The sequence below is a fragment of the Scophthalmus maximus genome, chromosome 1 (assembly GCF_022379125.1).
Source record: "Scophthalmus maximus strain ysfricsl-2021 chromosome 1, ASM2237912v1, whole genome shotgun sequence".
Lineage (NCBI taxonomy): Eukaryota > Metazoa > Chordata > Actinopteri > Pleuronectiformes > Scophthalmidae > Scophthalmus > Scophthalmus maximus.
In genome coordinates this window covers 27,869,169-27,885,604 of record NC_061515.1, presented here as the reverse complement: position 1 = coordinate 27,885,604, position 16,436 = coordinate 27,869,169, and the positions used below count along the sequence as shown (strand labels likewise).

Below are 16,436 nucleotides of genomic sequence, written 5' to 3'. Positions count from 1 at the left end.
TGTAATCTACCGTATCTGTTATTTGGTCCAAAAAAAAAAATACAGAATTATCTACAAACAGCAATCATCAAATAAGATTTTTATTACACCCAACACATTCATTTAAAAACTGACTTCACTTTGTCCTTTTGACATTCTGCTTCTGACTGAGATAATTTAATTTTGTTTTGTTGCAGATGCTCTTGTCATGAATTGTATTTCACTTTTTACAAAGTTAATTATTCCACAAGAACTTGTCACATATTTTCCACCCAGTACATCAGGACTTGTCATTTTTAATTGGAAACATATTAAGCTTGATAATCTTGTTGTCAAGTGGAAATTAATGATTTGGTTGTAAGAAAAATTACTTTTGAGTTTAAAATGTGGGATTTGAGAGTTATTCATCAAACCATTAACCCATATCAGAACATAAGTCAACAATTCAAAAGGCACCATGGTTTTTACACGACACCACTACTCTCACAGGCTTTCACCCAAATCACCATACCATCAGGAAAAACAAATCAAACAATCCACCCACATTGGACAGTTGTCCTCAAAGTTGCACACTGACACGGTTGATTGAGTCGAGGCCATTCGCGGACGGCGACCTCGGACAGGGTGGGGGGGAGGATCAATGCAGTGTTTGTCCACTTCTTTGCTCATTAAGGAACCTCTATTCACGTCAGGGTCAGTATATGACAAAGAACGCTCACAAGTGCACATTTTCAGTCCGAGGAGGGCGTTCTTCTGCTCGTCCTCAAAGCCCTCCCCTCATCGACATTCGCCTCACAGAAACACAGTGCCAGAGGCCAAAGTCTTGACAGGAGTGGCCCAGTGAGAGGGAAATCAAACAAGTCCCTTTTTGACGGCCTGACAGGCCGACAGGGGGGCCCCGCTTACATACAAGTCCCCTAATCTGTATCACGCCGCCGCATTTCAGGAAGAAAAGCGAGCCAGTTTTTACTGTCCATCTGTCATCTTTAGTGATTCAGGGTTTTGTCTCCAGCCTGTTGGATGTGAGTCCTTGGTTTCCTCATAAATACTGGTAATACCTGAGCTGTGCAGATTGAAATCCTTTCAGTCTTTTCAGTGAACTTGTCACATTCACGTCTAAAGGTGACAATGGATATTTATACAGTGGAATGCATACCGTGTGGGTAAACTACACTGAGATGCATTGACCTCAGCACATTGTGAGGCTAAGAGTACATTTATCCAGAGACCTGTTTGTCAGAGCATTTAGGTCCTTCTGTTAAATCAATGTATTGAAAACATGATTGTCTTCATAATCTTATTGTGACAAGGACCACAGCGTTTTGTGTATTTTCTTTCGCCAAATGAGGTGATGCAAGGTTCTGCATAGTGCCTGTACATTCATAAAATGGGGTTTTGTTTGCATGTCCTCACTTTCAAATTATTCCCCAGTACTGTACAACTCACTACATATTTGTGTTGGAAACTCGTGTTTCCAAAGCATTTCCCCCTCCTTTTATTTCTATTTAGTGATCTGCTCATGACAAGATTTCATTTCTCGTGATCACAAAATGACTTTGTAAGAAAGCTGTTGTACATCCAAGGACGTGGATATGTATGTTGTCCCAGTCTAATGTGACCCATTGTTGTAATTCTCATTGAAATATCACTCTATTGCTATATAGTCCCCCTCTTTTATGCAATAATACGCTGGCTAGACTCTGGACTTATTAAGGAGAGCCATTTTTACAGTGTATTTCAGACCTTTTCTGTTATTTCCGTTGGGCGGCAGTGTGTCTGGTCTATCCTCAAAACTGAAGCTGCACCGCATTGCCTGTCGGCCCCATGCACGTACTCCTTCCAGCACTGTCGCTAAAAATAATAATAACCACGTTCTGGAGTTATCGCTCGACACAGATGCATATGCATATTGACGATGCGTCTTCTCACGCGCGCTCGTTTGGTTAGGATTCAGACAGAGCATCGTGCAGAGGATGGAGACTCCAGAGGAACGCGAGTCTGATTAGAAGCGTTCGTTCTGGTACCATTGTCAAGTCAGAAAGAATAAGGGAACAATTCCTCTGCCGTTTATTTCAAAATAAAAAGCCATTAGGGGGAAATATCAGCCTGCATTGCGAACGGCTGCAGCGCGCAATCGGTTAAAGTGGAACCTGTGTGAAATGAACGGATCTGCAGGGAGATATTCTGACACCTACACATGGCACTTGTTACCTTCAATGTACCGACTGCCGTTTCAAACACATCTGAATACTGAGGTCACTTCTAGTGCTTTTACTTTGATGGCACTTCCCCTCATGCCATTTGCTGTATTGGTGGAATTACGCGCATTTTACGCATGTGGTTTTCACAACGGCACTCTGTGAGGGAGAGGGGGAGACAGGGAGAGAGAGAGAGGGAGAGAGAGAGAGAGAGAGAGAGGGAGAGGGGGAGACAGGGAGAGAGAGAGAGAGAGAGAGAGAGAGGGAGAGAGAGAGAGAGCATGCGATGTGCCTCTCTCTGCACATCACTTTGACTGTTTGGGTCTCATGTAGTCCTGCTCAGTGCGGTGCTCACCTGCCGGGGCTGTGAGCGACTGAGCGACTCATTTTTAAAGGATAACCTGACTACTTGCCTCCCGATTTTGTTTGCCCTTCGTTGACTGTCCTCTCATCGCCGTCAACATTTTTTCTTCATTTTCGTCTTTCACCGCTGTTTGAAAGTGACCGGCTGCCAGCGGTTTCTGTGCCAGTCGACGCTGGCAATATGTAATTTTGGGATAGAGGCTGCGTTTATTTTTTTGGGAGAAGAGGACTAATTCACACCCGGGATTCCTTTTAAATTTGTGAACGTCATTGTAGTCCAAAAGAGATTGTGATAAACCGTGATGGTGTGGGGCAACCAGAACTGACCGCGGAGTGAACGCTACCATTGGCAAACTGCGTGTGGGTAAGTTGAATGTAATCTTTCATCGGAATGTGCCCAAAGTTCTTCGGACGCTTCTGCTGCCCTCTGTGGATGTCATTAAACCAGTCTGTCGGTTTTCACGTTTAATGAGGATGTCGTGGACATTTAACACAGCACAGATTTGCACCGCCTGCTCATCAGAGGCTTCAACTAACGGCTCCACGATCTCCTTATATGCGGCACTTAAATGCGCATTTGGAGAGAGGCTTGTTTCCCCCCCGTTACGCACGAATCCCAGTCGCGGTGGAAGTGTTCCCGGCTGCAGCACGACAGTGGAAGTCGACTGTTGAGGTTCTTCTCGTCCTCTTCAGTAAAACTTAATCATCAGTGTGTGAGCGGATACGAGCTGTACATTTTATGCATATTTTTTTTTTTTTCTTCTGCTCGACGTTAATTGTGTAACGCCGTGCGCATCTGCATTTCGCCCCGGTGCGTCAGCGTTGTGTGTTTGTGTATTTGACCCTGTGCAAGTGCGCGGTGACGTGCGTGTGTCCGTGGGTGTATTTTGCAAATTCGTGCACGCGTGCGCGCACACCCGAGACGCCCGCGCGCGCGCGCGTGTCAGATGAGGGAGGCGAGAAGAACCCGGGCGTCGTTATTTCAAATTATTTCTGCTGAGTGATTGCTTGGCGAGTCAGCTCTCTCTCCTCAGTACAGTTTGCTGGTATTTCCCCTCCTCTCTCCAGCATCTCTCCCCTGCCTGGATGGATGATGGCTTATGATTGTCCAGATGGATGTTGGAGCTACACTCTGGCTCTGACCAGACTGGACTTTGCCAGTCAAACATATTTGGGAATCAGGACTTGATATTGATGTAAGGTCGGAGCAGATGCTGGCTTATTAAAAAAAAATAACATCCCCCTGACCTCTTCTCCTGCTGCGGATGAGTTGCTGAAAGTACTGTAGCCCTGCAAGTTGCATCTCACCATCTTGTCAAGCAACAACTGCTGCAGAGAAACATTTTCCAATCAGAAAACCTCCTCTAAAGCGCGTGCTTGCTGCCAACGCTAGCTTCACATTCAGCAATCATCTCATTAATCAGATATTATTTTCCAATTTTTTCTGAACAGTAACATTTGCTCCCCATTTCCGCTGCTCCAACAATCTGCACTGAATCCTCCCACTCCCATTTTGTGTGCTTTAGGTGATTTCTTCGTGGTTTATGATGTTATCGTAATAATCTTTTTTACATCTCCAACATCTGGGGTTAAGCTTTGCCACAGGAGCAACCAGCAGCACATGAATTAATAGGTAACTGGCAGTGGCCACTTAACAGGAGCCCTGCAGCTAGATATTGAGCTGAGTCGAGTGCTCTCACATAGAAATTGATTTAGACAGAGATTATGTCATCCTGCATTGGCACTTTTTTTATGCTGGTCAAGTTTACCCAGCGGCACTGAATTCCTCCTCCTGCACTCTGGTGAATTAAGTGTAGGTTTAAATCGGTAAATGGATAAATGCTAAATGGACAGCGTTTGCATAGCCTTTTTTCTAGTCTAATCAACCTCTCGCAGCGATTTACACTCCATGCAATCCACACAAAATCAATAACACACTGATGGTTCAACCGCCAGGGGCATTTTAGGGCTCAGTGTCTTGCCCAAGGCCACTTTGACATGCCGACTACAGGAGCAAACCATCAGACTTGTGATTATTGGATGTCCCGAGCTGACAAGACGCTGACAGCTCTGTTGAATGTGCCCGTTCTTTAATAAAACCTATGGCTGCTTTTCAACACGAGCCTCACTGTTTTATAATATCTTTCATGGAGTGGTTATATTCACTCAGGCGAGAGTCTTGTGTGGTGTTATATCATGAGGTTTCATAAAATGTTGCCAACCTTAAAAAAAAAGGCCAGCTGTTGTTTTGCACCTCATACAGTCAGTTGCATTGAATCTTTTTGCTTTTTCTTCTTCATGAGGCAAACGTAGCCTGTCTTGCCTTAAATTCCGCTAAAACAAACCACGAGGAGCAATTTATTTTTAAACGGCACCTGACCCCGTTCGGCTTCCAGCACTTTCTCTGGTCGACAGGAGGATCTGAAGGCATCACGAGCTTTTTTTCCCCTCCCCTGTCACGATTGATACTTTTAATTTTCAAGGAACTGTCACCTAGGCCTATTGGCCTTGGCTTTGCAATCAAGGCGCGGATAGTCAAAGGCTTTCAAATGAAAGAGTTCATTAATGTGGTGGAAATAAGGGTCGTCTCACTGTGGAGTATTGGCTCTGTGTGAGGAGTGATTGGAGCAGTTGATGAGGATTCGTGAGGAAAAATGTAGGATAGGAAGTAGAGAGGGGGAGGGGGGGCGGGGGGGCCCTGTAATCATAGCTCTTAAATTACATTAGTAAGACTCGACGGGGAATGGAAACAGTAAGGAGCATGTGTTTTTCTGTGTGTGGCCACACGTATGTGTGTAAATATCATGAATGTTCTCCTTCGCCCCGAGCATCTTCCATCCCTGCTTGGCGATGCTGCTCAGACTTATTGACTGTTGTGGAATCTCAGCGTTAGGAGCGGTGCACTACATACATAACAGACATGCTCTCAGTTAAATCTTGTGAAAATCCATTTCCCGTGAAGATGGGATTCCTGTTGCCCCGTACCTTGTTCCATTTTCCATCACAATCATTCAGCATCGATCTGATCTTATTTTTGTTGCAGCCACCATGTCATGAATTGTCAAGTATCCGGTAGAGTACAACGTTTGTCGTCTTGGCTGTACAAATACGAATCAAGACTACCAAGAGTGAATACCAACATTTCAGGCTGTTTTGAGGTATTCCAAGAATAAAGCAAGGACGTGGAAAACATGTAGCCATTTTCTAAATCATTAGAATGAGAAATGCGGCAGACTGGGCAATTGGAACATAAATGTAGCCGGGCTAAACATCTGTAGTATGATTAAGTCCCAGAACAATTAGTCACTTAACTTATGAGTTATTTGAGAGAAATGTAGTCAACAATGTTGCTATTTTTAGCATTACAGTAGGTATTTGGCTTCGAGCAAAACTATTTACTGTAAGCAACTGAAGATTTGTTCTTCACACGATTGTCTTTGGGGTTTGATGGTTGGAGAAAACAATCCCACTGACGTCGTCATCCTGGAGTTTCTTCTAACTCCTTCATTATCTAATCAATGGTGAATTCATTAATAGCAAAAAGTTGATCACTTGACAATAAAATAACCGTTGCTTGCACTTTTGATATTCTAGGTGAGCATGTCCGCTGTCACCAGTGCACAGGAAGATTGGAGGCAGTCATTTAAATAACTCTCCACGCTTGATGCTATCACAGTATAGATGGTGAGGTGATGCAGATCTGTCTGCTGTAGGATATTTTGCAATATCGTTTAGACCACGCGAGTGTGTGAGACCAATGTGGCTACTGTTACAAATCAATGAGCAGGACTGCTTTATTGCACATTTGGATATTTGCGTCAATGTTACCGCTTGCTTTGATTTGTGACATTTAATTTTTTCGGATTTACCACAAAGAGGCACACACCCGCTGGCTATTTTATCCCTCAATCATTTTTCAAGTCACTACTCAATACATCCCTATCAAGAGATGGCAATACAGTATATCACGTTAAACATTTGTCCATATCATGTAGCCCTAAATTATATGGAATTCATATTAGACCTATTTTCTGATCTAAAGCCACAATGTGTTATAACCTGCCTGGTGGACTGCGGCAGGGTTTGACCCAGTCTAGTTCACAGCGGTCCATTACAGACGTCATTATTTACAATTCTTCATGTAATAATAATAATAATAATAATAATACATTTCATTTATAGAGCACTTTTCATTGCTAAAAGCAATCTCAAAGTGCTACAGAGTAGAAACAAGATAAATATAAAAAAAAATAGGTTTAAAAAGAAAAAACATCGGTGGAAGAAATAGTACAAAGATTTAGGTGGAATGCTTGTTTAAAAAGAAAGGTTTTCAGGCCCTTCTTAAAAGAAAGAGTGCTTCGTGATTGGCTTCGAGCAAAAGTGTCTAAATATTGATGCGTCAATACGTCAGAAAATAATGCATTGTATTTTATATCGGCTCAGATCATGGGTCCAACAAAGAAGCACTTGGTGTTGCAATCTGCTTCCTGCAGAGGTTGGAAACTCAACATTCGTGTTGCTTTCAGGGAACACTCGCACCATGATTACTCGCTGATGGGAGACCAGGCTCTATGGAGAAATAAATGGCCTCTAAAATTGGCCACCTATTCACCGCACAAATTCCCCGAGCTCTCGGTGCATCCTTTTAATGCTCGCATTCAGCGTAGAGGTATCAAAAGGAATGCCCTACCTTGCAAATTATTTCCATGGGCCAGTTATTTTTAGACCTTGATCTGCATGCCTTCATGTATGAATGGGAATTGAGCTCAGCGCCTGCTGCTACTGTGCCATCTTTATTTACTTTCTGGCGTGTAATAGCTTCTTATCCCAACTGGGCAACACAGCAGCACGAAAAGAAGATGGAAGATTCCTTGCTCTTGAAGTGTGTGTGTGTGTGTGTGTGTGTGTGTGTGTGTGTGTGTTGGGGGTAGGGCAATCAAATCATAAAGTTTAATCAAATGTACAGTGTTTCTGTTCTCATTTGTAAATAAAGGGACTCGGGGTCAGCCACGGCGTGCCTTGCCCCGGAGCGCAAACGTTGTGCTGGTCAACTGTAACACGGCTAAAATGAAGTAAGAGGCAATGAAGTACTTGTGTTGCACTTCCCCTGATGAAACGGCCATCGGAGGCATGATCAATTACCCCAATATACAGTATTTTCCTTCGCTGGGGGCGAGTGACTTTTTAAAATGAATGTTTTTCCCCCCTCCTTTTTAATCAGCGGGCGAATAAGAAAACCCATTGCTATTAGCAAGAGGACAGAATTACCATTTTCATCCTTTCTTTCCAGCCCCACTGTCATCGCGCCATGTCTGGAGGTGATCCTCTGAGGCCCATCCAGCCCAGAAAGATGAAGTTGATGTGTTTTAGATAGCTTTTAGAGAGCTGTGGATAGAGGATGGAAATTGCAATGCCAGGGGAAGCAAAATGAGCAATTTTTCCTCCCGTTTCCCCTCTTCTTCTCTCCATCGGATCCATGCTTACTCATTCATGAAGGCTTTGTTGTGACATTCCATACGTACGCGTGGAGATGAAAAATGACACAAAACGCCAGTTGGCGAGGGGAAAAAAGACCCCGGACCACATTATTGTGCAAGCCAATGCATTTGCTGCATAACAGCTTAGCAGAAGAGACACGGCTACAATGTTATCAAGACACCATCATAAATACCAATCTTCACATTTTGACCTGTGTCTTAAGTGGATGGTGATGACATTCAGGGAATTCGCTCCAGCCTTGTGTAACCCTGGGCAGGATAGTGTGTCTACAAAGGCTTTTGAGTATTCACTGAAAGAAACCGCTCCGTTATAAAACTCGTCACGTGGCGCCTAAGAACGCCCCCTTCAGCTGTCCCAAGACCACTGTAAACCACGGCCCCTCGGCTTTCTTATGTATAAGCATCTGCATGGACACAGCCTATTTGCATGCAGTATGTGATTGCATACATAGTCACTCTCGGCAGGAACCGTTCCAGTGTTTGCACAGAATGCCCCCCTCCGCGCCAGACGGGGCCTTTAAATAGAACAGCCACATCGAGGGATTAATAGTGAGTGAAATCAAGGAGCGCTTCATTAGCAACTCGTCATTTGTCATTAGCCACTTCACAAGACACGGGGCAACATGTTATTTCCAGGTGATCCTGCACATATATTTCACCCTGCCTCTAGATAGGCTCGATGGAATTCATCAGAAGGAGGCTCTGTACAAGATGACTTTGTGTTTGCTACCAGTGCACAAGACGTACACCACGTCTATGGGCTGGATTTCCAGTGTGCGATATTAAACCTTTGCTAGATGTGTAAATCAGCATAATGCGATTAGAACCTGTCGGTGATGATTAATTAACACTCGTCCTAAAGCTGATTTTGCACCTCTGTATAGAAGAAATTGGATGCTCATTATGTCGGACTATTGACTGGGGAAGTGACTGTTGGGACCAAAAACAACGCCGCGGTAAAATACGTTGATATACAGATGAATTAAAAGACAGAGGCAAAGACAAATTAAACATACCTGCGTTGAACGTTGTGACAAACGTTGAGCCCGTTTCAACTTCACACGCAAATATTGTTCCTAACATAGCCCCGAGTAATAGCCAGTGCCAGAAAGTAATGGAGAACAAAATTTCAAATGATTCCCTGTGCATGTCTTAATTTATCAGCTCTCGTCACTATATAATTTAACAGCAACATTAATAAGTATGTACAGCGTGACCCAGTTCAGTTACTCCACATGCGTGGCTGAACAACTCTGACCTATGGCACCATCCATACTTTATATTCAAACATAAAAACCCCAGTAATAAGTCAATCCCCGGCCGGGCTGATGATGGTAATGATTTTATGGGGCTGAAAACATCTTTTGCATCGCAGTTGAGGGGGGCTACTGGTGTGCCTTCGTCCCAGCCACAGCACGGCTGTGTTTCCCCCCCCTGCTGGACTCGACCCGCAGAGGCCGGCCCTCAACAGGCTTCTTGATTTATGGGCCACTTTACAAGAAGGGCCTGGGGACGCAGCATTCCTCTGTCGTCCGATATATTGAATCTCGGGGTGCCTATCGTGGCGACGCGGGTCGCCTGTTATTGTGCGAAGGCTTATTTGCATCGTGCTGTTGAGCTCTCAGTGGTAACTACGACGTGTCTGCTCACCTTAGCACCTACGTATATATTTTATGCTTAAAGTTACACTTTCAGAGAAAAAGTGCAGCTGCAGTGAAGACAAATAGATCTCACATTGACACGTTTGTGTGGATACTTTTGCAATGTGAATATGCGCTCTTTGTGTAGGAAAAACAAACTTGTTATTTTCCAAGCGTGCGCATGTTGCTATTGAAAGTGTGCTTTGCTTCGCGTGGTCTATTGTACATATCAATTAAATAACTCAAGGCCACTACCTGCATATCCATCACTATCCCTAGCATCCTCCTCATCAATGAAATGAGTATTTGTAAAAACCACAACATACAAAGTCGGATGAATTAACTCAATCAATCGATCAACGCACAACTTCCAGCACGTCGTCCGTGAGAAGAGAGACTTTCATCATTCATTTCGACGCTCCGTTTGTTTCGCCCTGCTGTCCACCGGTTCGTGCGTTTGTTCTCCTTCGGCTCCAGTTGAGTCTGGAGTCTGAGTGGTTGATTGAAATAAATAAATAAGTCCGCAAGATAAATGTGCAGCGGCCCTAATGATTATAGCTGCTGTAGGGTAGACGTTTATTAACTTGTGTTAATAATCTGACAATCTGCTTTCATTCGGCCTTAAATCAGCCCACAGTTCTGGTGCGGAGACAGTATATTCAACTGAAGTGACTTGGCGAGCTTCACAATCTGCCGGGGCATTTCTCCTTCCGATTTTTACATTTTCATGCTTTGGGCACATTTGTCAGACGTTTTATTGGTTCCTACTCATGTTTCACTTCAATCTAAAAAAAAAAAAAAGGCTGGAGTCCTCCACTACCAACTGAATGAAAGACACACCCGACGAACTCCACTGTTCTGCTGTAAAGTATGCGGTGTTTATTTTTTGTACTTTTTAACTTAAAGTCCGAGGTCCTCGGAGAACTCCGACTTTGATGCTCTCCAATGAATTGCATTGGCACACTGTAGAGTTAGCCCGAGAGACCCCGTGCTTCAGCAGCAGATCAGTCGCAGTGTCGCCGATTTAAATGTAGGTGTTGAGTGGAGGTTGTGTTTGAGAGAGATAAAGAGAGGAGCGCTTCAGCCTGTGAATACCTCCTGGTTGCCACTGCGAGTCTCAGCCGCGGCTTGATGAATTTTAATTTTACTGAGCGGCGGGAATGTTCCTCTGAAGTATTGCGGCCGCAGATGGATGCAGCTTATGTCAGGCGGCAGAACACCCGACGTTATGGGGCCTCACGAGTGTCGTTCGGCCGCCGCTGGGGCACGCTTCCTCTCCAGGTGACTCCTGCGCCGGACCTTGAACTGACCGTTGTTGGGAGTTTGATTGACATCAGCGGTGCAGATCAAGCTGGGGGGATAAGGAGGCACGGGGCCTGAGTTTAACCGACTTGCTGGATTATGTAAAGAAATAAAATTTTTAAAAAAGCGATAATCCACACAGTTCTCACATAGCTGCTGTAAGAATGAGGTCAAAATGATTGCATGAGGCGGATGTTTCTCTTTTACCTGGCGACAAGTATGCAGTGGCTGTTCTGATTCTGTTAAAGGGGAGCAGCTTAGTTCAAAAGATGCCACTGTCAAAACGCCCGTCCGTCCCTCTGACGTGCGACATGATCTGGGGAGTCGATTCCCTCTAAACATGTTTCCAACAAGTGTGTGTGTGTGTGTTGGGACTGGTAGCGTCCTGCTAATAGTTGGAGGAATCCGTTTGGATGTCCTTCAGCTTTAACTGCCCATTCGATCGACTTAAATACTTGGTGGGTTTGTTGCCGAGGACCGCGGGAGGTGCAGCGCACACTGAAGTGATAGCAGAGACCACATGCCTAATTCCTGATACCCCAGAATAACCACTGACGGAGATTCAGTTTTTCTAATGTGGCTACGCACAGTCGCCGTCTGAACGATATGGGGTGAACCCATCACACGTTCAAGGCCCTCCTGGTTGTTGCAAGCAAGCGATTACTTTGAATGTAATCATTTCCTTTTGGGTTGGAATAAATGAGGACATATTCACTGCAGCAAAGTGTTATAAGGCGCAGCCATATGTCGGTGCTCTGCTTCCCCAGTCGTCACGGTGAGAGATGGACTGTTTTCAGAGGAGGCTACAGATTTTAATTGGGGTAATGAGGTCACTGGAGGAAGCCTTAAAGCCCTTCTCCAATTACTGCCTTCCAAACAGGACACAGCAAAAACACTGCAATATGACAACGTTGTTATAATGTTCTCACAGATTAATACGTGGTCGTCTTCACTATTGAAACGGTGGCACGTGTTTTAATTTGTCTTTGCATGAATAGGAATAACATAGTGTTAATTTTCACCTGCACCTTCTGCAGAGGATGACCCCATGCCATGATCGTCTCACTGCAGCGCGTATGATTCATAGTGAAATAGTTTCAAGTGGATAATGTCTGACAGCGAGAGGACACGGCTCCTCCTGCAGAGCGGTTGCGTGTGCGCGTCGTTTTGCGGGTGATGTCATCGCTCGGTTGATGCATAATTCATGGCTCATCTTCAGTTCAGTTCAGCTCACCAGAGGAGATTCACTGTGATACGACTTGACGTAAAGTTTGAACGTGATGAACACAGAATGCACTGAGCTCTGTGTCCTGGACATGCACAGGGAAACACATGCACGACAAGGGTAGCAGTCCTTCCAAAGATTATCAGCAAATCTGAGATGGAGCAACAGGATGTTTAGGATTAATTCAGCTATTGTCCTCTAAATTAATATCCATTGGGGTGAATTTAAATTTGAATCCAATCTTTTGTCCCCATAGAAGCTGTGAGTGAACGGAGAACTCTTTGACAGCCCCGATAATGAATCAACATCCATTAACAGTGGACAATCTAATGTGTGGAGGCCAGAAATTCTTTAATTGGTTTAAAATCCAATCAACACATATTTCTAGATTGTGATGGAGAAAAATCCTGACCAGTAATTTGCTTCTGTGCAAATTCGCAGCTCTGCTGCTTGGCAGCATCTCGTGATAGCTGCCTCTCTCATGCCTTCTCCTCGCCCTCTCTTCTTCTCCCCGCTGGAGCGGCCATTCATCCCCGCATCCCCTTTCACCTCTTCCTCTCAGTGATTCCAGCGGGCTCTCACCACTGGCCTGGAATATCCAAAGAGCGAGCTCCGTTCACTTAATGTCATCCTTATTTCCCTGACAGCCCGGCGGGATAAAGAATCTAGTTAGTAGGCAGCTCAGGGATTGGGACTGAGGATTGGACGGGGCTGCAAGGACGGTTCGCATGTGTGTGCACTTTTGTGTCTGTCCATAGATTTCACTTAAGGTGTGTTTTGTCGACCTGACTGGTGGCTAAAAGCTCCCTAGACTGAAAATAAAAAGTATAAATTATATATTATATACTGTATCTGGTTTCTCGCTCCTCCACTGGCTTTCCAGCTGTTGAGGTCAAATATCAGGCTATAAGCTCAGTTCAGTGTCAAGGCCAGTTCATCGGGCTATTTTTTAGAGTTCAGCGCTGGACATTCCCACAGTAGAGATATTGAATGAAGATTTAATACACTTTGGGAAATTCCAAACAGTACTCGGGGAAAAAAAGAAATTCAAACCCAGAGGCAGAGAGGTTATGTCTTATTATTTACAGGTGTTTTTTTTTTCTGTTGCTTCCGAAACTTTCCGTTTTGATGAGAAGAAACACTTGTGTCATATCAATTTAGATTCAAACGAGTGCTTGGAAATAATAATGGTGCTTTCCTGTCTTCCTTGTAAACCACTCAACTTGTGCCGAACACTTTTGTTTTAGCGTTGTGGGGACAGGATGATGTTCAATGTTTAGCTCGCACACAGAATGCGGCTATTGGATTAGAATTACGGACTGCAACTTTAACTACGTGGGACATCATATGTCAAAGGGCTGTTGTGCCAAATCGACGTTATGGGGCCAAACAGAATGGATTTATTATTCATCAGGGTAGAATAGGTGAGCACAGCCACAGCATCAAACTAAAGGTCTGTAATATGATGTATTTACAACCTACCTAACCTACCTATTTACCTCATAATAAAAAAAAAATGCAGCCTTCTTACCTCCCTCTCTGAAATGAACAGGAGAAAGGAGCTTCTCAGCCCTACAGCTACCAGGGCTGTGTCTGTGGACGACATTAAGACTGTGCACGACGGAGATCAATCTAATCAATGTAAGACTGAAAACAACAATCACTTGGTAGCACAGCATGGCACGGCCCGGTTAGGAGCGGGGGGGCCCATGGCTCCGTGAGGCCAGCGGCTGCAGGCACATGTTAAAGTCTGCAGGTCAGGTCAGTTTGAGTCTGTCACTGGCAACTGTTTCTGTGTCTGAGGTGACGGTGAACATGTCCTCTTTGTTGTTCTCAGCGCGCACAGAGACGCGTTGGCAACGAGAAAAAGATCCGGCGTTGAGTCACGTTGCACAGTGTGTTATTGTTTATTAATCTGTCTAGTGCTCTGGATGATTTACAGGTCTTTCCTCACCTTTGCCTGGGAGGAACTGGACCGTCTGGACGTATTATTATTATTATTATTTTTATTTTTTTTACACTTAGACACTCCGAAGTAACTTTGATGTTTTGATTACCTTTTTAAGAAGTGATGTCTTTCTCTCGCTTTGTCACTTCCTGCATGCGTGTCAAAAACATGGGGGCGTGCGGTTGCAGGGTTATTAGATATTTCAAAAATGGAATAATTCAGTGTGGAGAGCACAGACTCGCGTGGGTGTGTGTGTGCGTCAGCGGCGGGTGTAAGAGCTCGAAAAGTATTCCTCGCAAATAGAAATGTTCATAGCTCACAAAGCAGGGAACATATCAGTTTTCCTACGGGAGGTAGGAGGAAGGGCAGCGGCGGTGACACGGGGGAACGGCGGCAGAGTGTAGAGGTTCAAATCATTTCTTTAAGGTCAATCTGGACACGATTTGTATTGCTAATTTCATTTGAGTAAGAGTTCTGATAAGAAGGGTTCAAAATCAGGGCTGATGTAGTAGCATATAGTCATTGAAATACGTCATATCATGTTTCAGAAATTCCCCCGAGCGCCTCGATTGTGTGCACGAAGAGCCCCGAGGAAATATGTGAAAGAGCAGGAGACTTGAAATAAGAGATCCGTGTAAACCATCATCTCAATATCCATCCGTCGAGCTGTAGTAAAGCAGTGGTCTCTGCGGGCGATTGCCGAAATTGTTTGTGTGCGAGGGGGAGATGCATTCCTCAGGGCTACCTCCGAGGCCCCGGGAGTGTTGAGAGTGCCCCATTTCTCTTGCTGAGCCCTCCTTGAAAGTAATTGAATTTCGGATGGATACGCCGCGGAGGAAACCGGGAGGGGAGGAAGAGGATGCTTGAGAGAGGGAAAAAAAAACAACAACAACAAAAACAATCAAAGAATGCGAGGCGGGTGACAGCACCCTTTGGACGAGCCTCTCTTTTAAAGAATGGGACGCTGAGATTGTTGACGGGACAAACTTCCATCGTGGGATTTAAAAGGGAGGTCTGTTCTTTCCTCAAGATTTCATACTTCTCGGACAGCCTGTATCCGTTCGTTTGTCGAAGGGGGATCGCTCTTCTCGCTTTTTTCCCTGCTCCATTGTGTTACCGATCATATCTCTGACAGTAAGTCAGCCTCGCTGAATCTTTCCCTTATCGCTCGCCAATAACCACGTGTCAAGAAGGACGACGATAGTAACAATAACACATTGACACCCTTCTCGTGATTACTGAGAACAAATTGAATGTTTGAACCGTGATAAACTCCTGAGTAGCTGGTGTTTTTTCAAACAGGTGGACATTAAATGTATTAGAATAGCAGAATGCAAAAGATAAATGGCTGAGTTAAGGGAAACACTTCAGAAAAATCAGCTAGAAAATGTGCACAATGAAATGATGGCACTAATGATTGTGATGCTTATCCCGTCACGATACAGACGATAAAGTCTTCTGGGGTAAAGGCCTTAGTCGGAGCGAAGAAAAATCGACTTTCTGTTGAGTCGGAGGAAGGTTATACAACGCGGCCACGGTGAGATGTAACACAAAAGCATCAAGTACAATCTCAAAAGGGACCTCGACGCAAATAACAACTGCAGAGACATTTGGCAGGCAATCGTGGATTACAAAGGCGAAGCGGGCCTGCGCGCGCGTGCGTCGGCTGCCAGACGAGCGCGGCGCCTTTGGTGATTCCATCTCTTCAACGGAGGACCTGGCACTTGTGTGCACAGTGGACCGGAGCAGAACCGTTAAGGACAGTCTACACCGGCCCGTCTGCTCACCACTTCAACTCCCCCACAGCCCCACGAGGCTCAAATGCCGCTCATCCAACGCAGCCGCACTCCCAGGAAAATGAATCGGCATCAATTATTTTAAAAAAGTCCCCAAAATTCTCTGATTTCAGCTTCTTAAATGTGAATGCGTGCTGGATGTTGCTCCTCTGTGGCAGGAAACTAAATATATTTGGTGTGTGCACAAAACAAAAACATAATCTCGGGGATTGGGAGAGACGATCGTTTTTTTTCCCACCATTTTATGACATTTTATGGACCAAACAGCTAGTCGATTAATTGAGAAAATGATCGACAGATTAATCAATTATGAAATTAATCGTTAGTTGCGGACCTAATAGTGGTATTCAGTTCATCCTCGGTCTGCACTCATTGTAATCAATTGCAGTGCCACTGCACTGGATGTTTTGCTGCCAATCATATATATACACCCTTAGCCTAGTCAATGGCCATGAAAATGACACACATATTTCCAAATACCCTTGGG

General features: G+C 44.6%; 1 protein-coding gene and 1 long non-coding RNA gene across 8 annotated transcripts in view; one reads left to right on the top strand and one right to left on the bottom strand.

Annotated features, from left to right (window-relative positions):
* Window positions 1–16,436, bottom strand: part of LOC118301237 — a 1,055,945-nt gene that overhangs the window by 57,876 nt on the left and 981,633 nt on the right. The window lies entirely within an intron of this gene.
* The window catches only part of LOC118313039 (interleukin-1 receptor accessory protein-like 1), a 225,876-nt gene that overhangs the window by 43,450 nt on the left and 165,990 nt on the right, over window positions 1–16,436 (top strand). The window contains exon 1 of one of the 3 annotated variants that reach the window (XM_035638283.2): window positions 2,432–2,904. The exons of the other annotated variants lie outside the window; for them this stretch is intronic. The gene's annotated coding sequence lies outside the window, so the exon portion shown is untranslated. Of the gene's footprint in view, window positions 1–2,431; window positions 2,905–16,436 lie in introns of those variants that run through there. 3 annotated transcript variants of the gene reach the window in all.